General features: G+C 36.4%; 1 protein-coding gene across 1 annotated transcript in view; it reads left to right on the top strand.

The window, feature by feature from the left end:
- BAZ2B (bromodomain adjacent to zinc finger domain 2B) overlaps positions 1–17,504 on the top strand; it is a 293,190-nt gene that overhangs the window by 50,866 nt on the left and 224,820 nt on the right. The window lies entirely within an intron of this gene.

The following is a 17,504-nucleotide window of genomic DNA, read 5'->3' as shown; positions in this document are numbered from 1 at the left end:
TTTCAGATTTATCTATATTTATTCATGTACTGTAAGTCATTCATCTTCATTACTGAAGAGTATTTTATTGTATGAATATAATATAGTTAATTTATCTGTTCTAATAATGGATATATAGGGTGTTTATAATTTTTCACTATGAATGTCAAAAGGAACATTCCTCTCCTTGTCTTCTTATGCATAGCTGTGGGAGTTATGAAGAGTGTATATCTAGAATTGGATTTGCACCTTGAAATGATTATCTAATGACAAATTGCTCCCTGCTGGTTGTATGTTAACATTCCACAGTCCATAGGCCTGTGTTGTGACTTGGGACAGCTCTGACCGCATGGCTGGCAGCAGACCACACCCACCTTTCCCTCAGTGTATTCCTTTCACTGCTCCCAAGGGCCCCCTGAGCCCCTGATGTCTCTACATCTGGATAGTCTACATCTACATCCGTCCTGCCGCGGGTCGTTGGCTTTTCTGGATAACATCATCACGTAGGGGGTAATTGCTATGACACAGTACATGCAAACTTCATATCTTTTTGATCCTTAATGAATTCGATGTTATTAGACATAAAATTTTGCCAATCTGGTTATTAAGTGATTCCTGATCATTATTTTTATTTCTCCCATTGCCTGATTGAATATCTTTCATTCATTTACTAGTCATCTAAGATTCTTCTTTTGTGATTTGCCTGTTGATATTCTTGGCCCATTTTTCGAACTTAAGTTGTCTATTTGTTATTCTATAGTTATAGCAATTGGAGCTATCTTTTCTCAGTGGCTTGTCTTTTCACTTTGATTAAAATGTCTTTGTTGTATAGAAATTTAAAAATTGTTAGTTTTTTCTGTTACGATTATGCTTTTTTTTAATTTAAAAATCTTTTCCCATTATTCCAGTGAATAACTCAAAATTTAGTAGCTTAATAACAACACTTATTATATTTTATGGTTTCTGCGTGTTAGGAATTCAGACAGGGTATAGCAGAGTTTCCTTTTTCTGCTCCATATGCCTCAGATGGAGTGACTGAAGTCTGGCAGCCGTAGGCTGGAATAATCTGGAGATTATTTTTAATAATCTTTACTCATGTCTTGTGTTTGATGCTGGTTGTTGGCTGGGGTCTCAGCATGGCTGCCAGCCAGAAATCCTATACACTTAACTTTTTTTGTTGATTAGAAACTAAAGGACAAAAACAAACAAAAAACTAAAGGACAATATTAAATAAAAATGATAACAACAAACATTTAGTTTTTTCTTGATCCTATTGGGAATACTTCTTTATTTTAGTTATTTGTTACTATCAATAATATGTTGTTGTGTTAAAAAAAACTTTTCTATTGTTCAACTAAGTTGGATAAGAGTTTTTTTTTTTTTTAAGATTTTATTTATTCATGAGAGACAGAGAGAGAGAGAGAGAGAGAGAGAGGCAGAGACACAGGAAGAGGGAGGAGAAGCAGGCTCCATGCAGGAGCCCCATGTGGGACTTGACCCCGGGACTCTGGGACCACACCCTGAGCAGAAGGCAGGAGCTCAACCACTGAGCCACCAGGCATCCCTGGATAAGAGTTTTAATCACAATTTATATTAGATTTTACAGAATACATTTTTTTTTGCATTCTTGAGAAGATACTGTAATTTTCTCCTTTTAATTCACTAATAGTGTGACTAACATTAATAGCTTTTCAGAAATAGACCTGTCTTTGTATTCTCTGAATAGAAACTGCTTAGAGACACTATGTGGCTCAGTCATTTAAGAATCTGACTCTTAATTACGGCTCAGGTGATGATCTCAGGGCCAGGGATCAAGCTCCACAACAGACTCCGCAGGAGGTGTGGAATCTGCTAAGATTTTCTCTCTCCTGATTCTCTCTCTCCCTTTCCCTCTGAGCACCCCGATGCACCTCCCCTTTCTGCATGCTTGTGCACACTCTGTTTCTCAAATAAATAAATCTTTAGAAAAAGTGCTTAGTCATGATTTATTAATAGTATTTTAGTATTCTGCTAGATTTGATTTACCGGTTTATTTAAGATTTTGCAACTGAAATTGGTTCGGTTTTACTTTCAAAATTAATCTAGCTTCATAAAATGAGTCTTTTCCTCTTTATCTTCTCTCTTTTCCATAATAAATAAATAAATACTTAATCTAAAAGAAAACAGGTCGAGAGGGAAAAGAAAAAAATACTAATAAAAAAACAACATGATAGTAGATTTATACAGTGTTATTAATAATTATATTTAATGTACATAACCTAAATACTTCAATTAAGAGAAAGATTGTCAGATTGGACAAAAATGCAAGCGCCAACTATATGCTATTTAAAAGAAAAACCCCTTTTAAATATAAAGACATAGAATAAAGTAAAAGAATATAAAAGATATACTCTATAAATAAAAGAAAGTTGGATTAATTTCATTAATTTCAGACTAAGTATATCAAAGTAAGATATATTATCAAGACTACAGAAATTAATAACAAGGGGTTGCTTCCATCAAGAATTATGAAGACATAAAAATACTAAAATCACAGGCATCTAAAGAAAGTAACAAAATAAAATGAAAAACTTTATGTGAAATTTGAAATCTTATGTAAAATACATAATTTCCTAGATAAACATAAAGTATCAAAATTGCTTCTGCATTTTTATAAACCTTAGTAAATGAATAATCAAGAAAGAAACAGCATCTGCAATTAAAATTACCTTCCCCTAAGTAAGAAAAAAATAATCTTTAAGGAATGGTTACATTTTATATAGACTTTCTCAGTTTCAGTTTTGGAGCTATTACTTCATTGTGTTTTGGTTTCTTTTGTTGCTGAGCAATGGTCTGTCAGTATTCCTTATGAGATAACATGTCTTTCTCTCTTTGACATTTTTTGTGATTTCTTTTTATCCTACCCTAAAGTTCCACATCTAGGTGATGGGTATAGATGTGAATATATTTTTATTTGTCCTTCTTTGGACACAAAATATACTTTGAATCTGAGAAATGAATTCTTTCCTTAATTCTAACAAACACTCACTTGTTGATTCTTCAAATATTGCTTCTTTATTATTTCCTCCACTTCTTTTAGGACCTATGTTGGGGCTTTGTAGTATCTCCTACCAGTCTCTTAACTGTTTTTTTTTTTTTTTTACTAAGTTTATTGATACATAATTCATCTATAAAATGTACCCTTTTAAAAGTAAATATATGATACAAATCAGTGACTTTTAATATATATTCACAGAATTGTATAACCATCACCACTATGTAATATTAGGACTTCATGAAGAAATCCCATATATAAACTAGAGGTCACTCTCTACTTCCCACTTCTCTGACCTCTAGAAACCAGTAATTTACAGGTTTCCTACTCTTATGGACCCTAGAAACTAGTAATTTACTATCCTGGAAATTTCATATAAATGGAACCTTACAATATGTGATAAAGTTGCTTCTTTCTGTCCTTCCCATTTTGTGATTGGTTCTTTCATGTAACATAATGTTTTCTTTTAGGTTCACTCATGTCGTAGCATGTATTAGTACTTCCTTTCGTGTTACTGCTGAATCATCTTTCATTGCAGGGGTATGCCACATTTTGTTTATCCATTTATCAGGGATGGATATTTGAATAATTATGAATATTAAATACTTAAGAAAAATGCTGCTATGGCCATTCATGTACAAAATACATGTCAATTTTTTTTTTAAGATTTTATTTATTTATTCATGAGGGACACAGAGAGAGAGAGAGAGAGAGAGGCAGAGACACAGGCAGAGAGAGAAGCAGGGAGCAGGGAGCCCAATCTGGGAGCCCAATCTGGGAGCCCATGCAGGGAGCCCAATCTGGGACTCAATCCTGGGACTCCAGGATCATACCCTGGGCTGAAGGCAGGCGCTAAACAGCTGAGCCACCCAGGGATCCCCAACATGTCGATTTTTATGTGATATATGTTTTCAGTTCTCTTGGGTATATACTAGGAGAGGAATTGCTGGGTGACTAGGTAACTCAGTTTAACTTATTGCAGAACTGTTACATATTTTTCAAAGTGGCTGTAACATTATATAATGCAGTGTTCAAAGGCTCCAGTTTCTCGATATCTTCATCAACACTTGTTATTTTTTCTCTTTTTCACTTTAGCTATTTTACGGGGTCTGAAGTGTATCTTACTGTGTTTTGGATTCGCATTTTCCCAATGGCTGGTGTTGTTGAGCATCTTTTAATGTGTTTATCATTCATTTCTATATCTTCTTTAGATAAATTTTTATTAAAATCCTTTGCTCATTTAAAAATGTAACTGATTTTCAACAAATTGAGTTTTAAAGGCTTTTAATAAATATATTTTTATATAATTTCATTATTTATTTTAGAGTGAGAGAGTGGACGGTGGGGGATGGGAAGGACAGAAAGAGAGGGAGAGAGACTCTTAAGCAGATTCCACACTAAGTGTAGAGCCTGACACAGGGCTCCATTCACAAACCTGAGATTATGACCTGAGCTGAAACCGAGGGTTGGATGCTTAACTGCACCACTCAGGCGCCCAAGAGGTAGTAAATTCAAATTCTAGAACTTTTGGGGTCCCTGGGTGGCTCAGTCGGTTGAGTGTCTTACTGTCTGTTTTGGTTCAGGTTATGATCTCAGGGTGGTGGGATTGAGCCCTATATCTGGGCTTTGGGGCTGGGTGGAGAGTCTGTTTGGGATTCTCTCCACCTTCTCTCTGTGCCCCTCCCCCTGCTCTCTGTCTCTCTTTCTCAAATAAAATAAAATAACGAAAATCTTTAAATTTCAGAACTTTTTGGAGCTCTGTGTTAGGAACCAGGGATAAAGACTAAATACTTTTTTATTATATCACAAGCATCTGTTATATATGAGACATAATCATTGCTTTTATGAAAATTGGTATCTAGTAAAGGAAACAATAAAAAGATCTCAGTCATTTGAGATAAATTAATTAGTGAAAGAGATATGCACAGTATCTGATGGGGTATTAAGATCAGCACTTATCCAGGCTGCAAGGAGTGCTAAAAGTTGGCATTGGGGTTGGAGGGCAGATGCCAGAGGTTAGAAAAGGGTTTCTGATAGAAGTTGCTTTTCTCTAGACAAAAGAAGAGAAGGCAGAGAGAGAAGGGTAAAAAGTGTCCTGGGGCTAGAAATGACAGGAAAAGTTCATTCAAAATGAGATCACTTTCCCCTCAGGGTGATATATTAGAGAGCCTTTCAAATCAAGTATTACTCTACTTTTTTATCTCTTGCACTCAACTATACAGTGAAATCACATTTAAAACACTGGAATGATATTGTCCATATTCTTTTTTTTTTTTTTTTTTTTTTTTTTTTTATGATAGTCACACAGAGAGAGAGAGAGAGGCAGAGACACAGGCAGAGGGAGAAGCAGGCTCCATGCACCGGGAGCCCGATGTGGGATTCGATCCCGGGTCTCCAGGATCGCGCCCTAGGCCAAAGGCAGGCGCCAAACCGCTGCGCCACCCAGGGATCCCTTCTTTTTTTTTTTTTTTTTTTTAAGATTTTATTTATTTATTCACGAGAGAGAGAGAGAGAGATGTGCAGACACATAGGGGGAGAAGCAGATTCCCTACTGAACAGGGAGCCTGATGCAGGACTCAATTCCAGGACCCTGGGATCATGACCTGAGTTGAATGTAGATGCTTAACCAACCGAGCCACCCAGGTGTCCCCAAAATATATTTTTTACCATGAGAAATTTTAAGGTTTTTTTTTTAACATGTTTTTGCTTTAAAAAATTCTCAATCTACCAACTTTAAAAAGGAAGCAAACATTTGCATCTTTTTATACTATTTCCTCTTAATATGAGAAAACTTGCTGATTAAATGGATAATTACATAAGTTCAGCACTAAATCTGTTTTTGTGTAGTAAACTTCTTTACTTGTTTTGTTTAGGTATATGATAAGAAAAGGGAGAACACAGCCTGCACATTTTGCTGTATGTTGGTTATTCTTGGGTTGCTGCAAAAACAATCATTATTTCATCCTGAATAGCTCGCTTCACAGTTTATTTAGAAACTAAAGGCAGCTATTCTCTTTGAAATGTTCCAGCTTTTATGCTTATTTAATTCACTAGCAGTTTGAGAATAAAAATCTTTTTTTAAAAAAAAATTATTTACTTATTCATGAGAGAGACAGAGAGGCAGAGACATAGGTACAGGGAGAAGCAGGTTCCCTGTGGGGAGCCCGATGTGGGATTCAATCCCAGGACCCTGGGAACATGACCTGAGCCGAAGACAGACACTCAAACGCTGAACCATCCAGGTGCCCCCAAAATAAGAATCATCTTTAAATTTAAATCTTTATGCATTGTTTTGAGAACAGACTGGGTAGCATTAATATGTAATACTGTATATCACTGTGATAATATCACAAATATCGATTGAAATTTAAATCAAGGCATGATTTGTTCTGGAGTAGATGGCATACATTAATTGTTACTTGATAAATGCTGCCTGCGCATCACTAGGTAGAGCAGAGATCATGCCAAATAATGTTAGAGGGTAGGTCATAGAAAACCTAACACAAGGAAAAGAATAGTAAATGGTATGATAAAATTCATTCGCTATGGCAGTGGTGAACTAAAATTATATATAATAAAACTTATTCAAGTGATTAAACTTATTAACAACTCTTCATGATCTTGTCCTCTTCTCCCAGTAAATTCAGTTTTTTTTTTGTTTTGTTTTGTTTCAAATTCTCTTAAGGATCACATTCTTCAGAAACTCACAAATGTTCTTTTCACCATCTTTTTTAGCATGAATTTAAGCTGCTGATTATATCCGGTTAACTAGCTTGATGATCAGTATCTTATATTCCTAGAACTTTAAAGAAAAATGTTGCTTATTCAGACCAGAGTATTCCATATCTTTGCTATTGAAAGAGTCAAACTAGCATTGCCTTTAAAGCTTCAAATGAGACTTCTAAAGTTTTTTTTTAAAGCTTTTCAACCTGCATGAAGAAGTCAATGAGCATGCAGGTATTATATACTTTACTTCCTCAAGCTGTAATCCATTTGTTAGTTTCTTTTGAAATGCTTCAAGCTGTTTTAATATCCACCTTTTTTTTCTGATTATTTGACAATTGCCAGTTTTTGTTGAAATGTTAAAACAATATGCCTCTTTATGGATACCAACTGTTCATTAAATAGGCAACACATTTGATAGTGAGGAGGAAGAAAATTCACAGGCAGTGCAAGAATTTGTATTGATATTGGTTAGCATTATACAATAGATCCATACAACATGGAGATGTGTTTTCTGCCTCAAAATAGTTTTGATCTTACATCATTTACACAAATTATAATTTATTTTGTCACTCCTAATCAGAACTCATAATAGATGAGAATCTTTAAAAATTCATTGTGAACTAAACTTTACAACAAAATGATAAGTAACTCAAAGAAGGGGCAGAGGATTTAAACATTTCTCCAAAGAAGATATACAAATGGCAATAAGCACATGACAAAGTGCTCAATATCATTAGCCATCAGGAAACGCAGAGCAAAACCATAATGAGATAATACTTCAGACCCACTGGGATGAGTATTAAAAAAATGGAAAATAACAATTGTTGGCAAAGGTATGAAAACTTGGGTATCTCATATACTACTTGTGGGAATGTAAAGTGCTACACCCATGTTGGAAAACAGTTTGGCAGTTACTCAATAAGTTAAATATAGAATTACCATATGACTCAAAATTCCTGTTCTTAGGTATGTATATCTAAGAGAACTGAAACTTTACGTCCACACAAAAATTTGTATATGAATGTTTATAGTGTTATTCATAAGGACCAAAAGGTGGAAACAACTAAATGTCTATTAACCAATGGTTGGATAAGATGTGCATATAATTGAATATTATTCATCTGTTTAAAAGAGAATGAAATACTAATATATGCTATAGTATGGATGAGCCTTGAAAACAGTATACTAAGTGAAGGAAGCCACACAGAAAACGTCACATATTATGATTCCATATATGTGAAAGTGTCCAGAATAGGCAAATTCACGGAGACGGAAAATAAATTAGGGATTGCTAGGGGCGGGGAGGGAGAGTCTGGAGGAGAATGGGAAATGACTACTTAATTGGCATGATTTTTCTCTTTGGGATGATGAAAGTGTTCTGGAATTAAACAGTTTCTCAACATTGTGAATATACTAAAACCACTGAATTGTACACTTTAAAATTGTGAATTTTATGTAATCGTGTATTTATCTCAATTTTAAAATCCATTTTGATTTCTAACATATTTTGGGGAGGAATGCCTGAAGTAGGTAGAATACTTCTCTGGAATGTTCACATCTTTTCCTAGAAGTAAAGTTATATGTGACATTCTTGAACTCTATTTAGCTGCTGAAATGCTCTTAAGTATTATGCCATTGGCCGGTCTCTGAGGAATGTTAAAGAAATAGCTGTTCAAAACTGATTACTTTATTTATTGCTAGAATCTTTTTGACAACTCCATAGAAAGACTTTCCTCAGGTCTCAGCAAGCTTTCTTCCTTCAAAAAAATGATTTAACTTTATGAGTACTGTGAATAACCTAAATCAACAAAAGCTGCATATGGCAGTCACTTCTTCGCATTGATTATCAGGAAACCTATCTTGGGTCGCCCCTGTTACAAGGGTTACAGGGCTTTGTGGCATGCATTTTCTTTTAAAGATTTTATTTATTTATTTATTTGTGAGAGACACGCAGAGAGAGAAAAAGAGGCAGAGACATAGGCAGAGAGAGAAGCAGGCTCCATGCAGGGAGCGGGACTTTATCCATGCATGCGGGACTTGATCCTGAGACTCCAGAATCATGTCTTGAGCCAAAAGCAGATGCTCAACTGCTGAGCCACCCAGGCATCCCATGGCATGCATTTTGAAACTAACTTTATTCTTGGCCTAATGTTATTTTTTTTGCTCTCAATTTCTAATTTTAATTTGTGTATTATGTACCTAAATGTATTACTTCATATCTTATTTTAGAACAGGACAGAGTATAAAAATACACAAGGAATTGAGGCACCTGGGTGGAATAGTTGGTTGAGTGCCTGACTCTTGGTTTTGGCTCAGGTTGTAACCTCTGGGTTGTGAGATCGAGCTCTGAGCTGGGCTTCGAGCTCAGCATGGAGTCTGCCTGGGAACTCTCTCTGGCCCTTCCTACTGCATGCAAGTATAAGCATGCACACACACATGCTCTCTCACTCAAATAAATAAATCTAAAAAAATATACAAGAAATAAAGAGTCTTAGAGGGAAAAAAGCTTAAAATGCAAATGTGTTTGAGTAACATAACTAAATTAATTTACACTAATATGTAATCACTTGTCTTTATAGTGTTCAGATTTTTATATAACTATTTAATTCTTGTGGCATTTTTATTTAAATTCCAATTAGTTAACATACAGTGTAATATTAGTTTCAAGTGTACAATATAGTGATTCAACACTCCCGTACAACACCCGATGTTGATCACAAGTGTATTCCTTAATCCCCATCACCTGTTAATAACTGTATAATTCTTAACTTTGTTTAGGAGGCAGGGAAACATTGTAGAAAGTAATTAATAAGCAGAGAGAAGGGAACTCTGGAAATGATGAAGGTTTGTGTAAATAATTGATATGTCAATTGCTTTCTGTTTTGAGTAAAGTGATGAGTGGAGAAGAGATGGTGCTGGAAATCCAAAAGTGGAAATGGGTCAATACAGTGGAGGGAAAAAGGAAAATACAGTGGAGATGCTTTTAAAAATTGCTAGCTTTACTCTTTTATCTAATGTTGATCCTATTTAAGCCCTAGTGTGCATAATCAAATAAAAGCTGTGTATGGCATTATTTTTACACTGTGCAGCTGCATGTGTATAGCTTAGAAGGACATTGCTGTCACATCATAAAATACATCAACATTGCTTTGCAAAATCTTTTTAACATGACAGCCTTTATTATAAAGTAATACTCTTTCTAAGGGATTTTTAACCTAATTATATATATATAATATTTTTCCCCTATGATTTTCAATATAATTTCCTTATAACCCTTAAATTAATTACATGTCTTATATTTATTATCTTTGCATTTCTAGCAGCAAGGACAGATTTATGCATTTATTAGATGCTTAGTAATCATTGATTTTGCTTCTGTAATTTTCTCCATCATCATCCTTTTTTTTTCTCTACATCATCTCATCATATATACATGCTGTTCTGTTCCCTCATTTTAATACAAAAATATTTCAAGACTCTACATCCCCTTTTAGCTGTAGTACCATTTCTGTACAGTCCTTTAGAGTGAAACCAGAAACTCCTTCAAAGAGTTGTCCATATATGCCACCTCTACGGCCTCATCACACTTTCTTTGCTTTACTTATCCTATTCATGCCTTTGTCTTCAGCATTCCACTGAGAACAATCTTGTCATGGGCACCAGTGAATTTACCTCACTAAATCCAATGGCCATTTCTTAGCCCTCAGGTTAAGTATTGTCCAGCAACATTTTGCCACAGTTGACCATGTCCTCTCTCCTGAAACATTTTATTTGGATACTTAACTTTGCCAAAGCCAAATTATTTTTTTTTTAAGATTTTATTTATTTATTCATGAGAGAGAGAGAGAGAGAGGCAGAGACCCAGGCAGAGGGAGAAGCAGGCTCCATGCGGGTAGCCCGATGGTGGGACTCAAGCCCAGGTCTCCAGGATCAGGCCCTGGGCTGAAGACAGCGCTAAACCGCTGAGCCACCCGGGCTACCCTAAAGCCAAATTCTTAATACTGTCATCACAACCACCACCAAACCTATTTCTCCCTATTGTCCTCTATCTCAGTGTGTGACAGCTTATTCACCCAATTGATCCGATGAAAACCTTGAAGTCATTTTGGACTCTGATGCTTATTTCTCTTAATCCACCAGCAAGCAAATATCTAACCACTTCTACCATTGACATGGCTACCATGACAGTCCCCTCATTTCTGCCTGAATTACTACAGTTCTCTAAACTGGTCTCACTGTTTGATTAATCTCTTCCTTTCCTATTCCCAGGATTATTCTGTATACAGTAACAAGGGTGTTTGTTTGTTTTTTTTTTAATCAGATCACATCACTCCTTTATGAAATCATCCCTTATGGCTTTCAGCACAGCTGGAATGATATCCATCTATTACTGTTGCTTTCCAAGTCCTCTGTGCTCTGTGCCTAGTTCTTCTACCACTGACTTCTAACTTATTGTGCACCAATACTGTACCTTCTCGTCATTTTTTCAAAACACCTAAGCCTTTCCACCTCGGGACATTAGCACTTGATATTCTTTCTACCTGAAACATTCATTCTTGCTTCATTCTGATCTCTGGGCAGTAATCTTCTCAGATGGGCCTTTCTTGCTATCACTGCATCTCCTTACCCTTCATTGTAGTACTTTTCACTATGAGAAAGGCTATAATTTTTGTACTTTTTGGTTGTTTGTAGGCCTGCACAATTTTTGTATAGGTTCTGTGAAGACAGAGACTTTGTCTTCACTGCCATATTTCATTTTTCACTGCCGTATTTCCAGGTCTAGCACAATGCCTGCCACATAGAAAACTCTTGATTAATAGTTAATAAATGAACAAATGAATCCCTTGATTTGATTAATGTTTTAATGTGTGTATTAGTGAAAGAAAAATTTAAGGTTGGTTTGTGATTTATATAAGATTTTCACTTGTTAATTTTTTTATTATTGTGGTGAAATATATATAACATTAAATTTCATATTTTAGCCACGTTTAGAATATGGTTCAGTGGGGACGCCTCAGTGGCTCAGCTGTTGAGCATCTGCCTTTGGCCCAGGGCATGATCCTGGAGTCCAGGGATCGAGTCCCACATTGGGCTCCCTGCATGGAGCCTCCTTCTACCTCTGCCTGTGTCTGTGCCCCTCTCTCTTTCTGTGTTTCTCATGAGTGAATAAATAAAATCTTAAAAATATATATATATAGTTCAGTGGTATTGAGTATATTTACACTGTTGTACAGCCATCACCACCATCCATCTTCTGAACTTCTGCATCTTCCATAATTGAAACTCTGTACCCATTAAACAAGAACTTCCCGTTCTCCCCTCCTCCAGCCCCTGGCAAATCACCATTTTACTTACTGTTTTATGAATTTGACTATTCATGTACCTCTCATAATAAGTGCCTTACATCACAATATGTTAAGAATCATACTGAGTTTGTCCTGTTGTGACTGGCTGGCTTAGTCCTGTTTGGACAAAATACCATAGACTAGGTGGCTTATAAACAATAGAAATTTGTTTCTCACAGTTTGGGAAGTTGGGACATCCAAGATAAAGGTGTGGACAGATTTGGTGTGTGGTTAGGGCCTGCTTCCTGGTTCATAGACGGCTGTCTTTTTGCTATAACTTCACATGGTGGAAGGGACAAGGAAGTTCTTTGGGGTCTCTTATTTTATAAGGGCACTAATTCCATTCAGGAGTGTTCTGTTCTCATGACCCAATAGCCCTCAAATCCCACTTTCAAGTGTCATCACACTAGGGATTAGATTTCAACATATGAATTATGGCAGGGTGGGAGAGGACACAACCATTCAGTCTGTAGCACCAGTTTATTTCATTTAGTATAATGTTTTTAGGATTCATCTAGATTCTTGCTGTTAAATGTTTTTAAGTTGAAATTTTTTTCACTAAGTACATAGCAATTAATTATATCAATGCCTTATACTTCTCTTTCATCTGTGTACCTCTAAAAACTTTATAAGCATAATTAACTAAACTTCACAACCTCAGTGTAAAGTAGATAATTATGGTATCGCAAACTGAAGTTCTAAGAGATTGCCTAAGGTCTATAATAAGTATATGCCAAAATTCTTTTTTTTTTTTTTAAAGATTTATTTATTTATCATGATAGACACACACACAGAGAGAGAGAGAGAGAGGGGCAGAGACACAGGAGGAGGGAGAAGCAGGCTCCATGCTGGGAGCCCATCATGGGACTCGATCCTGGGACTCCAGGATTGCGCCCTGGGCCAAAGGCAGGCGCTAAACCGCTGAGCCACCCGAGGATCCCCATTATCTGCCAAATTTCTGAATGAGGACCAGGGTTATGTAATTTATTATTGAAAGCTTTAGACCAGATTTCTTGTTTATGATGAAATCATTCAAGGGTTCTAAGAAAAAATAGTGATAATAATTATTTAATATTCATGACAACATTCTTTTATTTTTTTTTTAAGATTTTATTTATTTATGAGAGACACAGAGAGAGATAGAGAGGCAGAGACACAGGTAGAGGGAGAAGCAGGCTCCACGCAGGGAGCCCGATGCAAGACTCGATCCCAGGACCGGAGGATCATGCCCTGGGCCAAAGGCAGGCACTAAACCGCTGAGCCAACCCAGAATCCCCACAAAGTTCTTTTAATAGAAAAGGAAACAATATATATTATCTGAAACCTAGTTTTTTTATTAGTAATGGCAAATTTAGTTATTGGATCTAACAATTTTTTTGCCTTTATCTTGTTACATTGTTTAATTGCCTCATGAGTCTTAATAGCCATAGTGTAAATTGGATATTTGAAGTTGGATTAGAATAGTTTCATTTCAATCTTGTTTTTTAAAGATTTATTTATTTATTCATTCATTCATTCATTCATGAGACACACAGAGAGAGAGAGACAGGCAGAGACACAGGCAGAGGGAGAAGCAGGCTCCATGCAGGGAGCCCAACGTGGGAATTGATCCCTGGACCCCGGGACCACACCCTGAGCCAAAGGCAGACACTCAACCACTGAGCCACCTAGTTGCCCCCGCCCCCCCCCCCCTTTTTAAGGCAGTCTTGTGAGTGGCAAATATTGATTGGTAGGACTAAGACTCTGATTTTGATAAATACTAAAATTTCCCTGTAATTATATTCAGATAATGTGCTTAACTTAGTTAATAGTAATTCCTGTCGGCTTTACCTCTTTGTGTTGCTACAATTTGATTTGAATTTCCTAAAGAACATAGAGAAATAAAAGTTACAGTCAAAACAGCATATAAGTTTTCTCAAATGGAACTCTTCATTATGTTACTTCACCCAAGTGATTAGTTCATTTTTGGATATTGTGTATATATTAACCCCAGGAATGTTTCAACACTGATTAGCAGTACGACCCACTTTCTTCCTCTACTGGATGACCATTTATGGCATTAAGGCAGAAACCTATGAACTAGTAAGTAAAGCTTTTGAGAAGTGCTAATTAGTTTTGAAAGAATAGGGTGGTAAAGTTGAGGAAACCATGCAACTTATATATACTCAAATTTTTTGAGGATAGTTCACCAAGTCTAATAGCTGGTTGTACTTTGTTTGCATGGTTTCTATTATCAGCAAAATTTTATGAAGTTACCATTGAGCTCTAGCTAAATTTCATGTAATAAGACTTATGTTAGTTGTTGAAAAATTTGGTGAGTTAACCTTTGGGGATTATGGCTTTTCTAGAGACGTTTCAATCATACGTAATAATAAGGATGAGCATTCCATATGAGGAAAATGATTCATTTGAAATCATTGACCATACAAGAAGTGCTTTTAAATTATCTTTGTTTATATTTGGTCTTACCTGATCTAGTAGTACAGACAATGAGTTGTTTAGTTGAAGAGAGTAGTAAGCTTGGAGAGGGTGATAAAAAGTTAAAATCCTGGTAATTCATTTCTTTAAGGCTTAAAGAGATTATATATACTTTTTTGCTTTTGCTTTTGTTTAGCACTTAAGGAAGCTCTCCTAAGGGAGATCTCACTTTGTTCTAGGTTGTAATATGACAGAAGTTTTATTTTAGTATTATTTTTTGAAGATTTACTTATAGAGAGAGGAAAAGAGCAGGAGGGGGGGACAAAGGGAGAGGGAGAGAGAGAATCTCAAGCAGACTCCCAACTGAATATGGAGTCTGACCTGGGGCTTGATCTGAGGACTCTGAGATCATGACCTGAGCTGAAATAAAGAGTTGGATGCTGGGCAGCCCTGGTGGCGCAGCGGTTTAGCGCCGCCTGCAGCCTGGGGTGTGATCCTGGGGACCCTGGATCGAGTCCCACATCGGGCTCCCTACATGGAGCCTGCTTCTCCCTCTGCCTGTTCCTCTGCCCCCCTCTCTCTCTGTGTGTCTCTATGAATAAATAAATAAAATTAAAAAAAAAAAGAGTTGGTTGCTTAACTGAGTGAGCCATCCAGGCGCCCCAAGTTAGAAGTTTTAAAATGAAAACCTGTAATTTGCCTTATTCTTACACTTCTGTTGGGAGGCTATAGAGTCATCTCTTTCTAACTTTCTGAGTTTGGGCTTCTGGTTATTTCTAAAGGCAGGTGTTGAATTAATCAACAGCAGGTTTTGAACTAAAGGCCTACTTACCCTACCAGAAAGCCTGATGAGGTCTTCAAAGCAAATAGTGCCAACAATATAGAACCTAGGTATGATGATGCTTTTTGATAAAAAAAATTATAAATGGTCAAAATAAAAATTGAAGGCTTTGAATTGGTGAATCTGTAGGACTCCTTATTTCTTTTAGTTCTATAAGTTATATGAACACTTCATTTCAGGTAGTCGGTCAGCTGTCAGTTTTAAGGGTAGGATGTTCCATCCTTTTTATTAATTTCAGTGTATTTTAGCATGATTTAATGTGCTATTGCATGAGTAATTAGATGTACTGCCTTCATATTCTCTGTGAACATTAAGGAAAGAAGCACATCAGACATTTTACTATATACCCTGCTTAGACACAGTTGAAATTGAGGACAGGAGGCATTCAGTGAGTATGATATACCAAAAATACGGCTTGGAATTGGAACCCATAGCTATTAACAATGTCTATTTTACTTTCTTTTTCGGCTTTGGATGTCCTCCCCCATGAAAGCAGTAAAACAACTTTTAGCCTGGATGCCAGTGTTTGTACAGATCAGGAGATGATTCTTATTTCTTTATTTGCATGTAAGATTGATGTCTATCCAGCTTGAGAAAGCTGCTTAACAAAGTTTATGTTTTATTGTTTATAATGTCTTTTTTTAAATTTATTTATTTATTCTTAAGAGACACAGAGAGAGAGGCAGAGACATAGGCAGAAGGAGAAGCAGGCTCCCTGCAGAGAGCCTGATGTGGGACTCGATCTCAGATCCTGGGATCAGGACCAGAGCCAAAGGCAGGGGCCCAACCGCTGAGTCATCCAGGCATTCCTATAATGTCTTCTATTTCTATATTCACTTTAGGCTGAGATAGCAGGTTTTTTTTCATATATACCATATTACATAATTAGTTAAAACTTTTGTCTTGCTATTAAAGTTTGCTCATCTGTTTTTCTTAAAACATTATAAGAAAGGGAAAACAGTTAATAACAAAAGAGGCTCTTAAGAGAGATATGGGCTATCAAAGTTGTTAATAAAATAAATTACTTTTTTTTCTATGTTCTATTGAGGCTTTAGTCTTTTTTTTTTTTAATTTTTATTTATTTATGATAGTCATACAGAGAGAGAGAGAGAGAGAGAGAGAGAGGCAGAGACACAGGCAGAGGGAGAAGCAGGCCCCATGCACCGGGAGCCCGATGTGGGATTCGATCCCGGGTCTCCAGGATCGCGCCCTGGGCCAAAGGCAGGCGCTAAACCGCTGCGCCACCCAGGGATCCCTTTTTTTTTTTTTTTAAATTTTTATTTATAGGCTTTAGTCTTAATGATAGATGTTCTACCCAGCAGAACAAATTAAAGCAAATTGAAACTTTTATTTTTCTTTTAAGATGTATTTATTTATTTGAGAGAGAGAGAGCACGTGAGTGGAGAGGGGGACAGAGGCAAGAGAATCAGACTCCCACTGAGCTCAAAGCCTGATGCAGGGCTCTATCTCATGACCCATGAGATCTTTTTTTTTTTTTTTTAATTATTATTTATTTATGATAGTCACACACACACACACACACACAGAATATGAGAGAGAGAGAGAGAGAGAGAGAGGCAGAGACACAGGCAGAGGGAGAAGCAGGCTCCATGCACCGGGAGCCCGACGTGGGATTCGATCCCGGGTCTCCAGGATCGCTCTGGGCCAAAGGCAGGCGCTAAACCGTTGCGCCACCCAGGGATCCCATGACCCATGAGATCTTGATCTGAGCCAAAACCAAGAGTCCAACTCTCAACCAACTGAGTCACTCAGGTGTCCCTAAGGCAAATTGAAACTTTTTAATAGGCAATATAAATGCAATCTGAAAAGGCTTATAATTCAATTCTCAAAAACCCAAGACTTTTCCCATGTATCTTAGGATACATTAAGGATGATACAATAAATCTTTTTTTTTTCCCCACCAGACATAAACTTGAAAGTTATTCAAAGATAAAATAATTCCTTTCTAAATTTGGAGCGATTTTTCTAAAATGAACATACCATACCCAACACAGTTGAGGGTTTTTTTCCCCACTTCTAAAAAAAATAGAGAAAAACATTTTTGATATTTAGGAGAATCATTTACAGTTCGATCCTGGTGTGCTGTCAGAATTGTTTAATTCTAATATGGTAGTCACTCTCTACCAGTGGCTATTTAAAT

This window comes from Canis lupus, chromosome 36 (assembly GCF_011100685.1).
Source record: "Canis lupus familiaris isolate Mischka breed German Shepherd chromosome 36, alternate assembly UU_Cfam_GSD_1.0, whole genome shotgun sequence".
In the NCBI taxonomy this organism is placed as follows: Eukaryota; Metazoa; Chordata; class Mammalia; order Carnivora; family Canidae; genus Canis; species Canis lupus.
The sequence above is the reverse complement of the archived record's forward strand: the minus strand, read 5'-3'. Positions and strand labels throughout refer to the sequence as shown.